Below are 16,507 nucleotides of genomic sequence, written 5' to 3' on the forward strand. Positions count from 1 at the left end.
ACATATCTTGAATAGCAATGTGTTTAAAGTAACACATTCCTCCACTTCTGTTGCTAATACATCTTTGGTGCATACACCAGTACTTCTGTGCTAATAAAAGAAAACGCCCCACAGAAAACAATTGTGCAATGAGACAATCTCATCCTCCAATGCTTTTGCAGGAAGATCTCCACTTGCACAATTTAGTCAGAGGCTTCAATGGCCTCTAGGTTATTGATTACTCTTAAAACAGCACCTGAGCTTTAACTTACAGCAGCAACAGGCAGCACTTTTGGGATTGAGAGGAAGGGTGCTGATGTAAAGGGACAAGAGTTGTAAGCCATATCCAGGAAAAAATCTTCCTCTTAAGCCCTACCTGTTCTGAGCAAGCATTTCCAATGAAGAAATGAACAGGAAGTGTTGTTTCATCTACTCAGCACAAAAGTATGGCTTTCCAAGATAAGATCTGCCCTTTCAAGTTTTCTAGAAGTTTATAACTCTTAAGCTTTCCCATATGAAGAATAATGGAAGATTGGGTTTGACAAGAAAATCAATTTTATTCATGATTAAGTCTTACGAAATGAGTAGAAAAGAAAAAAACCTTTCTATATCAACTTTTAAAAAGTGGACTTCATCCAGACTATTTCAGAATCAAAGAACTGCTCTCCAAAAGCCTTCACACGTTGTCTCTGCTAATATACATTATTCTCACTTTGAAGGTTCTCAGCCTTTTTCCTAGTTTAATTTCTGTTAGACACTTTACTTTGAAATAAACCTGTTCACATTCATAGTGAACAGCTTGTTCTGAGAGAAGTAGCACCAAAACAAGTCAGAATCTAAAATAACTGCTGTCAGAGTTAAACAAATTGGATAACCAGCTGGACTGAAGGCAACTCGCGGAAGACAATTCATCTTCACTATAATTTAAGAAAAATCAGATGAGTTACACAAGTAATCATTGCAGGATAGAGGATGTCAATAAATAGCTTGGATCATCAATCACTTACTTTGTCCTAACACCTCCTTTGCATCAAACAGTGCTCAAAGGCATCTATTATTCATAGCTTTCCCCAGGCTCAGACTTCTCTGCAGCAATCTTCTTAAGGTATATCTGCAGCACTATCTAAACACAAGGCTCATACCTCACTTTGAGGCAGCTCACTCTGGCACCGAGCAGCAGAACCCCTGTACCCACGTATATAACCTATGAGGACATCAAGGCATATAGAAAATAATAAATTTAAAAAAAACTCAGTTTCATGAAACAACTCAAAAGCTATTTGCCACATTCAGAAAGAATTTTGATATTTGTATCCAGCAAAACAAGGACAGGATATCTGATTCTGCTTTGCTGGGAATTGATAATGTCTCTGATACACATAGAGATTTACAAGTTATTTGGAAAACTGGTAGAGCTTTTCTAGAAATACCAGAACACTTAATTTTGAAGACACCATCATACAAAATAACCCCTCATTACTTCTGGCATAAAATAAGCTTTACCCAACACACATACACAAGTTATTGGATCTCTTTTACAGTATTATCTTGTAGGAAAACTGACAACTCCATGAGACAAAAAGAGCCAAATCACAGCTGTGCCATAGCAAACCAACTGCTCACTTGGTGTCTTGCACCGGAATAAAGAGGAAAAAAAAGTATATACTCTTATTTCTCAAAATTGACTATAACTCAAGCCCAAATAGTGTCTTATCAGTAAATTGCTAATACTAGCAAATTTAGAGACTTTTAAAGCAAAGAATAGGAATAGATGACAATGTTTCAATGGCAAAAGCACCTGGACTTTATTATGGATACAGAACTGTGCAGACCACAGTTAATAACCTACAACAGTGATGTTGCGAAGTCTGGGGCAAAACCAAACCTTATAACACATATAATCCATTAGTTTTCTAGATTGACCACCCTCATGGCAGCGCTAAACAAACTGGGAAACTGCTTTTGAAACATATTTTGAACTCTGCTGCTTGCTGCCTTTTCAGAAAGTCAGACTTGCACACAGCAACGCTCAATCACCACTCTAAAGAAAAAGAGACTACGAACTAACAGAGTGGGAAAATTCCAGGCAAATGTTAAGGATCAAGTGCTAAGTTATAGCTGAGTAAACAAAGTAGACATCTTTACCAGGGAAACAGACCAAAGTGCACTTAATATTCAGTTTCTTCTGCTAAGTTACAGGTATAATGCAAGTTTACTTTGAAATAACATTTAAAAACAGTGATTCAGCTTGGCATTTGGCAGCACAGAGTATTACAGAAAGTTGGCTGGAGCAAACTGAAATTAAACACTTCCTCCTACCCAAATAAATCTTACTGAGTCTATAATCATACAACATTTCTTTCATGGCTAAAATTCTTTAGCTCTCCCATAAATACAAAGGTGTTTACCTCATAATAACTGGTCCATGCAGTGTATTTTCAAATTCAGTTGAGCTCAGCTATACTCCAGGTTTCCTCGCACAGGCTGCTTGAAATTAACAACTCTTCAGAAATCCTGTGCTCTCGGCAGAGCTGTTTGGGGACTCAGAGCCCTGGCGAGTGGTGACATCTTTCCCAGTTTGGATGTGGCCCCGGCACAGCCTTTTGCATTACAGGGAAATGGAAATTAACTTTAAAGGCACTGAGTTGATACCTCAGTAACACAGAACATAGTGACAGAGTAACTGTGTCACAGCCATAGCCTGTAATGCATTAGATAGAAAATCTCAACAGTTTCTCACTTTTAAGTAGTAAAACACAGGATTTTACAGATCATACTGAACAGTTATGGCAAGTAACTGCACCTGCACGCACGGTACCTCAGGGTTTCAAGCACGGAAACACAAATCCTATGAAGATGCAATTCAGTCTTCCTGAAAGCAGGAGCTGATTAAATCAAGAACATTCAAAAACTCCTATATATTAGCACTTGTTTCCATTACAGCACATCTCAAAAATCAATGCTCACTGAGCTCAGCATTGTAAGGGGCAGTTCCTGAAATAAACGAGGTCTCCCAGGCAGACTACACAGACAAAAGGCTTGTCTCCAGTCTCTTCAGAAGCACAGAGAATGACAGCCAGCAACAGGGGGGAGATGAAAACAGACACTAAGGACCCACAAGCAATAACTTCCTTCCTCTCATGGCTTAAGTCTATCATTGCTCAAGGTTTTGTGTAAGTGAAGTTCTCTAAGCTACCTGGCTCCCACAAGCCTAAAACTTGATGGCTTTAGCCATGGCTAACGAGCTCAGGCACCTGACAGATTTCCTCAGGGCTAGCACATGCTCACCACTACTCTCCTAACACCAGCCCATCTTCCACATGAGGAACCCTCATTCAAAAATGAAAAACCACACAGCAAGTATCAGTGATATACCCATGCACAAAGGAAAAAAAAGCCCATATCCAGTCCCCAGGACTTCTACCTTCCCCCAGTCAGAAGTGTCCTGAGAAACAGGCCTGAAGGCCATGCTTGCCCTTTCCCGCCTCTCTAGGCCAGCAAATCTTGCATTACATTTCTGCAATGAAAAACATCCTTGAAGAAATGACATAAACCACTTACCTCTCCTAAAGCTGAAACACTGTACTTTTTCACAGGCAATTCCGTTTTTGTTTACTGCTTTGTGCAACTTCCTCCCCCAAAACATAAACAACCTTCTTGCTCTCCAAACACCCCCAAAATCAGCAGCATATCCCTTCCACATGGAAATCAGAACTAGTTTCAGCTACGAACTGCAAGTGGTCTTGTTGATTCCCAGGAGGACCTGCCCTGAAGGAAGCTAGGATCCTTCTCATGTTTAAGACCAGGTTGCAGGAGATGCCAGTGGCAATCTAACCGCCCACTGCTGCCCCTAGTTCCTTTTCTCCCTTACAGCAGCATTTGCCAGACAACTTAGAGACGATTTAGCTCTTCACAACAGCACAAAAGATTCGCTTCTTTTTCTGTTTTAATTTCCTGATGGTTTAATGAGTGGCTATGGTTTTATCAAGGAGCCAAACACAAGACAGGTACTGCAGAAACACATGGTCAGCAATGAGACCACTTCTTTCAGTGGTGGCAAACAGTTTGAAACTTCATGCGATAACCATGGCCACCCTTGGACTTCCTGAGTAGTGTCACTGCCAGGATGAAAAATACTCGTTAGCCAACAAAATTATCTGGGGAAACTCAATTTTGACTTTACAGCTCACGTTCTGGGCTGTTTCTCTGAATGTCATAATACTGCCTAGAGGCTCATCTACCACCTCCTTCAGCGGTATTTTAGAAGGAACGACCTGTAAACCACAGAAATGTTATAAACTTCAAATGAGGCTTAAAACCATAAATTCCAGGGGTTATGGGCATCTTGCAACTTAGAATGTGGCACCTTAACCCTAGAAAGGGCTCGAGTCTTGTCTGTTTTATTTGCTATACTGAGCAGTAAATACTTTTCAATGTATTCAATGGCATTCTCGCACGCATAACTTTCTACTGTGCATCAAAACGAAAGGTCAAAACATGACTCACAACCCCGAGCCTGGCATGCCAGGAACCTAAAAGTGAATGAAGTTAAGGTAGCAGAATTTAAGTTTTTTGGACATAACACCAAATAACATTAACAAATAGGAGATGTATAGAACAAAATAAAGTTGTCAGATCTAAAAAAAATTGTCTTTTACTAAAAAAAAAAATTATCTTTCCCTTTGAAGCTCCCAGGGGGAGCATACAGAAGGAGAAGAAGGATCCATCAACCACCTTCCACTTCAACAAACCTGTTCCATACCACAGAGTGTTATTTTAATTTGCAAAACAGACTAAGAATTCGCAATTTTCTTCACCATTCTTCACAACATTCGCATCCTTCTTAAAACATTCTTCACAAGAATTCTGTTTTGAATCAGACCTACACACAGGATTTAGTTCACTGATTGAACAAAGAATTATAAAATCTGCTGCAGTCCTGCCTCTCCCACTTCTTGTCAGCCTGAATTTTTGATCTTAAGACATCTACTAGTCACAGTTAAATAGAAGTTCTGCTACCTGGTTAAAGGCCACTAGACAATATAGACTTATTACCAAATAAAGGAGAATTTCAAGAGCATTAGAAGAAACTATTGCGACGCCTTTCAGATAAACAGTAAATGATATCTCTGTTCCAAGAAGGATGAGTCACAAAAAAAACGTTAACTGTGAAGAGCTACCCTAATTTTGTCTGGACAGCACAGAGTAAAAAAGTATGTGACAGTCTAAACAGTAACCACTGTACATATTTTCCAAGTATCTGAGCTTAAATGATCCCAACTCCACTAAAGAATTATAACTGTAGGAAAATAATGTACATTACAGACACTTGTCTTGGTTTTGCAAATGCTGGGAATACAGTGAGGGTGGTGACAGGCCATGAATTCCTATCTTTAGTAAAAGTAAAAACAACTTACAAATTGTATGGAAGAAAAGAATTAGAATAAAAATCTAGGATCTCCTGTAATCCACTTCCAAACTTAAAACAGCAGATAATGAGGTCCCTAAAGTAAACACAGAATAACGTGATAACTAACATTACAGAAATGGGGTTTGCTTTAGCACCTAAGCCTACATGAGATGAATGCCCATGCACTCCATACCAGAATTACTGGAATTACATCTTTTCTTATTATTATTTTTAATTTAAAAAAACAGACTTTGTTGAATTTGAACACATACCTTGTGAGTGGCACCTGATATGGTAACGACCATTTGTTTGCTTTTAAAGGGGGAAAACACCTACTTTGGTACTCTGAGAAAAAAAATAAAAGACCATCCTTGCTACTTTCCTAAACTAATCATCTTCAATCATTTTGATATGCCTAAAAGAAGCAAAGAGCAAAGAATGACCAGGATTCAACAAACTGCTTTGTTCATGCCTTATGAGCTATTAAGTCCTGAGCGAAAGAGCTACTCACAGTTCCATGAAAACAGCTGTCTGGAGAAGCAATTCCCAGCATATTTTGTACTGGCACCATTCCCCACTTTCTGTAAACAATATGTCCCAAGAATTATGCCTGCAGCTTTAGGACAGTATTATTTAAGGCCTTGCCAGCCATACCTGCCTTACAAACACCACACCACATGGTAAACCAAGGAATGCACAGTCCAAGAACAAACAAACAAAGGTTTTGCTGGTGATATTCACAGAAGTAACAAAGTATATCTGGAAAAAAAAAATCTGGAAGAAGGAAGGAATTCCAACATGAATTTCATAGTACTGTGGCTACAGCTATTCTACAACAGATGAGCGGTCCTTGGGATCTGGGGGTGATACGATGCCAGTCCCTTCCCACTGAAGAAACTGGGACAGCAAATCACAGCAGATCGATCCACCATCTCATTGTACAGAACTAGACCGGATATAATGTCACCTCAAATAGTTGAGTAAATAAATTGTTAATTAGTTCATGAAGCTAAAAGGCAAACAGCAGAAAGATGTGCATTAGAAAGCTGAAAGACCGTCTTTGAAAGCAGAAAGGGAGCTTACGCAGAATTTACCAAAACCAAACACCAAAGCAGTAAACTGGATAACAAACAATCATTTATGTAAAAGCCACACTAAGGAGATTGGAATAAGCATGTTTGTACATTTTCAGATATGACTGGAGCCAGAGGCAATCACGTATAAGCAAGGGGGATTAAGAAACCCAACCCCACAGCCTAACTCCTTTAAGAAATGAAGTTTTCCATTCATTGCTAAAGATCTAAAGGAAGAAAGATTTTAGGACTAGATTTTTTTCCCCCCTAAGGAAACCTTATAATTGGCAAGATGCAACTGTATCTTCACAATCATCTCATCAATCATTTCAGCATTTGCCTGCATTCTGGCCACACCAACTGGTTCCATCTCCCACTTGATCTAATGCTGTAGAAAGCAAGACGCCCATTCAGTTACTACCGTTTACCTGCAGTTAGAGGGCTGGACAGCCTGTGAAACGCTATGGTGGGAGCAAGGAGTGAGGCGAAGAACAGAATCCAGTTGGTTCAGATATCATCTTGCCGTCTACTAGAAGTATACAGGAAGATAACGGTGTAGTAATGAGAAGATCTACATTCATGGATGGATTTGAGATCTCATCTCATTTATGAGTTGTGTTCTCATCATGCAAACTTACTTCCTACAACAAGGCAACCCATAGCTGACTACTCGTAAGACCAGAGCTACAGACCCCTCTCTACTGACAAGGCACCTGTACCAAGTTATTGGTGGCCTCTCTCCTATGCAGAGATCCTTTATACATCTAGAAGAAACTCCGTGTAAAGAGCTCCCAAATGCATTATCTTCACTTCAGGTGGACCCTTCTGAGGGTGAGGCACGCAGGCAGGACCACTTCCAGAACAAACTAGCTCACAGCCTCATTGGCAGCACGCACCGGATCCATGTCACTTCCTTTTAACAACAGCACAGCCCCTCTGTTCTTGCTCCCCCACCCAAAGCTCCAGTTCTAGTGCTTGCAGAAGCAGAAAAAGGGAACTGATCCTGTTGATAACAAACATGGAAAAAAAAATATATATATATATATTTTTAATCAAGCTGAGCTCCTAGATCTGAAATGCATGAGATGACGACCTAGTGTGGATCCTTACTAATCAGTCAGGGCCTTACCTGAGGAGCTGAGTGACAACTAACCACCCAATAATACTGGTCTGGAAAACAAGCCAGGCTGCAGGAACAGAGAAACATTCTGGGCAAGAACCAATTCAAGAAAGGAATATACACTCCAACAGTCCCGGGATCCTGAACTGCAACTGAGCAGTGCAAGAAGGTTAGCCATCATCAAGCAAGACCGGAGATCAGTGACAATCCGGCATCTTGGACCATTCCACGATACATCGTATTTCCAAAAAGCTTCCTACCTCTGCATAGCTATACTATTTTCTTCTGAAACATGGGAAGTGAAAGAGAGTAATAAAGCGTCAAATCAACCAAATTCCCACAGATCAGAGACAACATCTAATAGGAGACAGCAAGCTGTTCTGCAGAAAACTTCTTTCCAACCAAGTGAACATGCTCGTTCACAGCAAAGCGTTGCAGTTCATTATTAAGAAATTAAGACAGGAAATTGAGGAATAAGGAAATTAAGACTGACTCAGATTTTTTGCCCTGGATTTCATAAATAAATTAGATCATCATCTTCATTATCCTTAGTATTTTTAAAACAAGAATAATGCTTCCACAGTTCACATGACCTCACCATGTTTAGGGCATCTCTATACCTCAGCTCTGCCTGCCTCAAACAGAAAGAGGGAGGAACTAAACCTACAGCATTAAAATACTAATTTAACAACTGCTAAGTTGCCACGTGCTGGAGCCAAATTCTTTTTTTCCACTTAAATGACGAATACTGTTTACTCTGTAAGATTTGCAGAAATGGGTCCTTAGCTTAATTTTAACAAATCCTGTAGGCAGACAAGCCACATGGATTTTTCCAGCCCAAATTATGTTTCTAGCTTCTGTGCAGGCAAGATACTAAAAACACTATCTGTATGCAATTATGTTGAGAACAAACTCTCACATGCAAAGTGAATAATGTCCAAACAAGGCTTAATTACACAGAGAATAAGTTATCATGACTAAAAATACAACTGAAATACAGGACTGTGTCTGACACGAGGTAACCAACATGGAAGTGCATTATGTCTGTATCAATGGCTAGCTAAGATCGTGCATTCAAGCAAAAATCATCCTTTCTGAGGTACAAATTCTGTACTTTAAAGAATGAGGAAAACTTTCACATAGTACTAAGCATACACCTCTTTAAAGAGGCATACGCTACCTCACAGGACAAAGAAATAAATAAACATTTCGGCTGTTCAAATTTGTGCCAAACTAACCTTCCAAGCTCTCCTTTAGTGTCTTTGCACAATCACGAACTTTTGTATGACAGTATTGTGGAAAAAATAACAGTGACCTTATTTGGAAGGCTCTCAGACTGAGCACTGCTTATGAAAATCGGAGCGAGAGCATTCAGGATGGTAAAAGGCCAAGAGAAGACCTAGTAGTTGTTGATGCACCTCTGCACCCTTCCTGGGGCCAGCGCAGGAATGCCCTAAAGCAGCGACCGTGCCATTTGCTACAAACGGGTGGAGAAGTCCCTAGACCATCTCAGCCAGCTGGTCACAATTTGCCCAAACAAAGCCTAAAGAGCAAATTGACTCTGCATAACCCTACTGTAAATGAAACGATAAGCAGCCCAGATTTTATCGTAACACGATGCCCTGAACCAAAAGGCAGCCATGGGGTTTTTCAGAGAATTCAGACTCCCTTCTTTCCACCAATCCCATATATTAAATCTAAAACACTGCTTAGGTGAAGCATTTCTGCTTAGATGACAAATGTATGATCAAATACAGAAAGGCTCTTTTAAAACAAGCATTTTGTGGAAGGATATGGATAACTATCTGGACAAAAAGATGTAGGCTGATGCAGTCCTTCCCTCCTTCGCATGAGGCTGACTTTCTGCTACCAAGAAACACCCAGGGCTGACCACTTGCCCAGGCTGAATGGCTTTACAGGCCACTTTCTTTACATAGGAAAATCCATGCATAGCACAGCTGAAAGGTACCTTTAAATTAACAAATTGCCTCAGAAAGAATATAAATTCATGCAATTTAAGAAAACAGCAAGTAATTCTAATATGTAAATATTATAAATACAAATGTCATGACACTTTCAAAGCCACCCCATAGAAATACAGTTAAAAAAAACAACAGGATTTAAGAGATGTTTTTCATGTAGATACGTTAACCCATGCAAAAACACCAAAACTTATGGCCCCAAACAAAACTGAACATTTAATATTAACCTGTGATAATTTTCAAGGGCTATTAAGAGAAGATAGTGAACAATTACCTCTAACCATTAACAAGACTACTGATAATCTGCTATTGGGGGAAGGAAATCCAGAAAAGCCCCTATATTGGTAAATAGCTGCCAAAACCTGAAAAGCAAAACCAGTATCACAGAGATCTGCAACAGCTGGTCAGTGTAAGGCCCTCGAGCAGACTACTTCTCAGACACGATGCTTCCAGCTGAGGGAAGGAACTGGACAGCAGTGACGGGCTTGAACCTGACAAGCAGCATCCCAACGTAGAGGCAGACTCCGCGCCGATGGGGAACGCCAGGAAGATCCGCACAGGACCCTGTGCCGAGTACAGACCACTGAACTGTGACTACCACCACCTTGGTCACAAGTAACTTCTCTCTTGGGGGTTTTAGACCAGGTTAAGCCTTGCAGGCTTTGTAGGAACAGGATCCCTTCTCATTGTAAACAAAAAACAGGCAGCAGGAAGATTACATGAAGCAATCTTTGACAGCAACCAGCCTTAAAAAAAAAAAAAGTACTTCACAAAAACATATTAGTAAAGCTATCCACACCAGGGGACAAGGCTGTAAAATACATCTCTCTCCTCTCAGTACTGAGGCACTGGCCAGTCGCGTCCCCAGCACAGAGCCTGTATGGCTCCGTGGCACCACAGTGGCCTGTACAAACCAAGGACCAACTGTTGTTTTATGACAAGGAGTATCCAGTGATTATTCTCCACAGAATTTAGGTTATTACCTCAAGAAAGAAACAAATATCAGAGGAAAAAGGAAAGCCAGCAGTGAAGTTTCTAGGGACCATGGTATTTGACAATTCGCTTCAAACTGTTCGAATGCTACCGAGTTCCAGAAAAAAAATCCAAGAACGAGATTAGATGATTTCTGTTAAACACATTAGAAAGAAGATACATACTTTCTTTCCTCTCATACCATGCATACAAAGTTAAATACAAGCCCAATGCTTTTACTGTCAGTTACTAAAAAGTGAGACCTGGCCTACCTTGACTGGGAATCAAGTTTCATTTGTGTCATTCCTTTGTACCAGGAACTAACTCCCATCCCTCCACAGATCTTTACTTTAACAGTTGATGAATTAATGCCTTTGAAAGCAGACTACCCTCACTCAAAGTCTTAGATCAATGCACAAAGACATTAGCTAACCAAAGACTCATGAGTAGCAGCCACGAAGCACTTGCTTGCAAGGTAAACTGAGTAACTATGAGTTTGGCACTTGGATGCTCAGTTCTGCCCCTCAGCAAGCAGCACAGCCTTGGGAAAGTCAAAGCATCTCTGGTCTTAGCAGGTTACAGAAGTTAACTTAAGAAAATAAAAACACTAAAAATCAATTCCCTGTTAGGAGTGAAGCCCAGACACAGAATAAAACAGTGCTAATCAAGTTTAAACAACATTAAAAGTAGAAGAGGAACCCTTAACATTTGTTTTTGTTTTTTCCCTTACAAAAAATAAACTGAATAGAAGTGGTCACATTCAGATTAAGTATGGTTAAAATATGGTAAAAGTGTTTCTGGCCAAGCATGTCAGTATACGTTTTTCTCTTAAGAGCCTCAATAGTACTTGGAGTTCCTAGATCTGTGCCCAGTAAAGAAGCCCAAGCCAATGACCAAGTATCTACAAAAAGCAGCTCTGATTAATCTTTACAGATGCCCTGGGAGTTTATTAGAGAGTGTTGTTTACAACCCAATCCATCAGGAATTTCCAGATTGTTGCTTCCTAGAAAAGGAAAGGTAACCGGAAAAAATTCCAGACAGCTCGGTCCAAGCTTTAAAACACTGTATTTGACACCAGCATTTCACTTAGAAGGCAAAGAACTTGGGCTCTGCCTTCAACATCAAAACCCAAGAACCCTATGGATGTAGCACTCAAGAAGCCAAAGACTTGTTTCTGCCCCCCAAACTCTGACGTTGTTGCACGTTTTCCCCAAGAGTACCTTCACATTCGGACATCCCTACTCCTCCTTTGGGCTCATACACAAATCGTTTGTCCTGCCACACTTCCAGTCACAACACTGCACAAACAGAAGGTGTATAAATCACTCTCCAGAAACATCAGATGTGATCACAACAGAACATCACGGCTCCACAACGAATTACTCTGTAAAGACAAATGCCGAACGGTTCAGATTTTCATAGATGCATCTCTTCCAACTCAGTTTAAAGGACTCCGGATGAATGTGTAACTGCGCTTTCACGTGACGCAATACCATTTGTACTTCCAGACTGATGGCAGCCTATCAATGTTCGCGAGTTTATCAGCTCAAGTCTCAATCAATGACAGTGAAAAAAGAGCACTGCCTACTGCACAGCGGAATAATCCTCCCGATCTTGTTTGTTACGAAAGTTTTCTTGTTTCTGATGCAACATCTCCTTTAACTGTGCACTGAAAAGAATAGCAGTTCAAAACGGGTATTTGATGGATGCCACAGTTAAGGTGAGAACAAACTTCCTCTTCCAGACACGGCTGTGTCAGTCCAAGGTTACTGCCCTTAGCCTGGCCCTAGCTCCTCACCCTCCCCTCATCATCATTACCGCCCACACCAACATGTCAGCTGAGAAAAACGGAAGAACACTCTCCAATTTGTGTTTTTACCAGCCAAGCCAACACAAAACAGCTTCCTAGAGGTCTTTGTTAACCCAAATCATTTGATGGAAAGGTACAGTTCCAGAGAAGCTCAAGCGAATTGAACTACTACAGAACTACTATGGCCCCATCTCCCACCCTATTCCTCACCCACTCAATGGGCAGCCAGTTCAGAAACATGATCCAGCCAAAACCTAACAAAGTGAAAAAGCAATTCATTACACCAGCCTGATAACTCCCTGACGTTAACTCATGGCTGCAAATACTCCCGTGCCAGCAAGGGAAGATGCACAGACAAGGAGGAGGCAGTACCACTGCAGCCCCAGTGTAAACTGCCAAGATCTTGACAAGCTTAGGCAAAACTAAGAGAGCTGCTTCAGAGAAGAGCGGTCACAGCCTCCTCCTCCTGCACCAGCAGTAACGTTTGCATAGCCACGAAGCCAGCCAGTTCAGGCAGTCGATCCAACTGAAGTTCAATATTTTCTGTACCACCATTCTCAGCTGGATCAGCAAAGAGGGAGTGACAGAGAATAATAGCTCTTTTGGGGGAAAGCATTGCCAGAGAAATCAAAGCTGCTCTGGTGGTAGTGCAGTAACATGGCTGTGGAGGACATGTTAAAGTCTTAGCTTGATAGACTTTACACTTGGTGTTCTGCAGAAAAGGAAAGACAATATGCTGTAGTGTCAGTTATTAAAGATCCAGATCCCTGGACTGAAGAAGTATCTATTATTTTAATGTGTTCACCAGTCAATCATAGACTCCAAAAGCAAGACTAAAGCCACGATTTCATATTAGCTTAAACCATGCTTGCTTGATAAGCAAGCAGAATAAATAACGTTTAATCCCTCCCTAAAATAAAAACAAACAAGGTCAGAGTGTCAGATGAGTGAAATAAGCACAATAGGACCCCAAAAGTTGGCAATTACACGAGCTTAGGCTGCCACAAGCACCTCTCACCTTAGAGATGCTGTAGAACAGCATTCCTGAAGTGCAGGAGATCTACTTTTTTATTGCGTTAGGGAAAAATGCTGGATTTTAAGTATTATGCAGCTCCACCAATATTGGTAGTGGAAAGCAGCTACAGGCAGAATTGAAGAATCCTGTACAGTGCTGTAACAAGCTGTTAAAAAAATGCGACTAAAACCCCACAACATTTTGTATTCCTCCTAGCCCCTGTTACTGGGGAGGCAAGCACTTTTGCACTGACTTTTATTTCAGCAAGTTTTTAAACCCACCACTCTCATTATGGTAGGAAAGAAAAGTACGTAAAGATCTTTCCAGCACCAAGCAGCTGTATTACACTACAAAACATAGTGCTGGGAAGTCTTGGGAGTTTTGAGAGCCCAGTGTGGCTCGTTAGGTTGTTTCTCTTCTTCCTAAATGTGTAATGCTGTCAGATACTAATACAATACCAGAAGGTTTAACAACACCAGAGTAAGAAGATAAACTTGTCTACTGTCTAGTTTACACGCACCTTCAGCTTCCACACGTTTAAGAGAAGTAATAAACACAGGGAAGTAATTCCCAGGCTGGGAAAAAAGAAAAGAAAGACAGCTAATAAGCATAATAAATGTTTCATTTGAATTGCATCTCCTATTTAAGCTTTAGGGAAAAAAGGTTCTTTGACGTGTTCTGCTTAGAGCTCTACAAATCAAAGTTTTGCTGAGGCTTAAAACCAAGGCTTTATGCAATTACAGATGAAACAGAGCTTGCTGTAGGATAACTCCAGCTATGAAAATAATCAGAGAATCACCAACAAGGATGAACATAGACTCATTTTTTTGGACTTTACTCGCATCATTTTTTATTTCCTCCATGAGATTTTTGCTAGGGGGAAGAAAAAGCAGCACGTCCAGCGAGGATTGCCAAGAGATGAAGAAATGGAAAACACACACTAATGAGCCGAAAAACAATACCGTTTCTCTATGGCAACAATTAACTTCTGCATAAGCATAAAGCCCATTTCAGCAGTAACCATGGATCAATAAGTCAAATAGAAGCGATGAGTCAGAAGCCCATTTAAATATTTACCCTTTTCTCTACAAGCCACGGCTGGAGTAGTATTATGGCCAAGCAGCATGACTGCGCCTTCCATTTTACCCTCTCATTCAGCAGCCTCGCCGGAGAGGCAGGAAGACCGAAAAATGAGGAAAACCACCAGAAAACCCAACCAGAGCCGCGCTGGGAGGCGACAATCGGACATTGTTCGGAGCCGGGAGCATCTCCCAGCCCTGACGGCTGAGCCGAGGCGCACGGAGCAGAACCGGGGCAGGGCAGGGCAGGCACACAGCAGCAACCCCCCCCCCCCCGAGCCCCCCGGCCCCCCCGGGCCCCGTTACGCGGCGCTCACAGCACGTTACATAAAGCCCCCGGCCCCGGGGGAGCCGCAGCGCCCAGCGGGGACCCCGCCGCGGCAAACGGGGGCGCGGGGGCGGCCTGGGGCAGCCCCGGAAGCGCCGCGGGGGCTCCGCAGCGGGCCGGCCCCACCTGTGCCGCCCAGCGGGGCCCCACCCGCGCCCTCCCCGCCGCCCCCTGCACCGGGGCGGGGACCGGGCGGCGCCCCCCGGTTCCCCCCCGGTTCCCCCCCCACCTGAGGCTTCGCCCCCCGCCGTCCCTATCCGGCCCGGCCCAACCCGGCCCGGCTCAGCTCGGCCCGGCGGCGCTCACCTGCTCGCCCGCCGCCGCCGCCTCTTCAGCCGCCGCCCTCCGCCACCGAGCAGCGCCGCCGCCGCCCCCCCCCCGGCCCCGCCGCCGCTGCTGCACCCGCCCCCGCCCATCCCGGCGTCCCATTGGCCGCCCTCCCCGCCGCTCTGCCCTCGGATTGGTGCGCCGAGCTGCTCGTCAAAGCGCCGAGCCCGCCTCCCCCCCGCCCACGGGCCCCCGGTGTTTTATTCACTCCGAGGCTTTGGCGCCCCCACTCTTCAGCTGCCGCTCCTGATTGGGGGAAGGGGCCGGAGGGCAGCGCTGCGATAGGCTGCGGGAGGTGCCAGCTGAGGCGGTGGGCCCGCCCCCCCGCTCGGGGTTAGGCTGCGTTGGGGCGGGGGCGGGTGGGGTGCGCGGAGGCCGGGCGGCGGCGGGGTCCTGCCGGTGGGGTCCGGGCAGAAACCCGGCCCCGTGCCCGCGGGCCGCCCGCGGAGCCTGCCCCGGCTGGGCCGACAGGAGCCTGCCCGGCCCCTCGGCCCCTGCTGCCGCCTGAAGCCCCTCGGCGGGGCTGCGTGGGCCACCAAGGGCTCCTGGCGCTCGCCCCCAGGCCGTGGTGCCTGGTGCTGCCGCAGGGCCCGGTGCCACCTCCGTTAGCCCAGCGGGGGTACAGGGAGACGCCTCTCGTCCCCAGGGATCCTCCCTCGGCTGCGGGCTGGCCGCAGGGAACGGGGAGCGGGCCGCTCTGTCACGCGTTAGCTCCCGTGCCCGGGCTGCTCGGGGAGCTAAATGTGCTCCGCTCGCCTTCCCCGAGGCCGCGAAGCAGAAGCAGGCCTCCATTTTCCGAGCGGGGGCAGCGCCAGGTGTTGGATGCAGGCACCAGGGGAATGCTCCGCGCAGCGCCCCTGCGGCTGCGCTCCAGGGGCCTCACCGAAGCACGTTACCAGCTGGCAGGCGTATTCCCGACAGCGCTCGCCAGGCTTTCACGCAGCTATTTCAACCAAAATGCAAGCGAGAGCAGTTCGCAGGGCTGAAAAAAAAAAAATCAGGAAGTTGAAATGCAAAAATTACATAAGGCTTCTCTGTATCATTATCTTCGTTATCTTCTCCCTGCGTGCACTGTACCCCTTACACCTCTTTGTTTCTAAATCAAGCAAAGGAACAGAACAACAAAGGATGTGTGTCAACTAGCACACATCCAGGACATATGGGAACTGGAATCCGCGGTCATTTCAGAACATCACCTGCAAGTTCATTTACCAAGTTCACATTGGAGGTGCTGGGGCAGAAGCAGAAGGGTGACACAAACCCCAAGTATCAGAATGACGCTCTGTAACCCCCAAATCACCACATGTTCAAGAATTAAATTAAGAAGAAAATACAAGAACATACTATTTTTTTTTCAAGGTCTCCACATGTCACTCTGTTTGGAAAGCAAAACCAAAGCAGATAGCTGCCCT

The 16,507-nt window shown here is 43.9% G+C and overlaps 1 protein-coding gene across 11 annotated transcripts in view; it reads right to left on the reverse strand.

Moving 5' to 3' along the window:
• The window catches only part of NUMB (NUMB endocytic adaptor protein), a 95,512-nt gene extending 80,325 nt beyond the window's left edge, over nt 1-15,187 (reverse strand). For 6 of the 11 annotated variants that reach the window (XM_080596010.1, XM_080596019.1, XM_080596008.1 and 3 more), the window contains exon 1: nt 15,075-15,187. The gene's annotated coding sequence lies outside the window, so the exon portion shown is untranslated. Of the gene's footprint in view, nt 1-2,387; nt 11,712-11,756; nt 13,810-14,438; nt 14,683-15,074 lie in introns of those variants that run through there. The other 5 variants (XM_080596016.1, XM_080596013.1, XM_080596014.1 and 2 more) reach the window with 5 other exon arrangements.
• Nucleotides 15,188-16,507: the final 1,320 nt, after the last annotated feature.

Source organism: Anser brachyrhynchus (assembly GCF_964034855.1).
Source record: "Anser brachyrhynchus genome assembly, chromosome: 5".
NCBI classification, from domain to species: Eukaryota; Metazoa; Chordata; class Aves; order Anseriformes; family Anatidae; genus Anser; species Anser brachyrhynchus.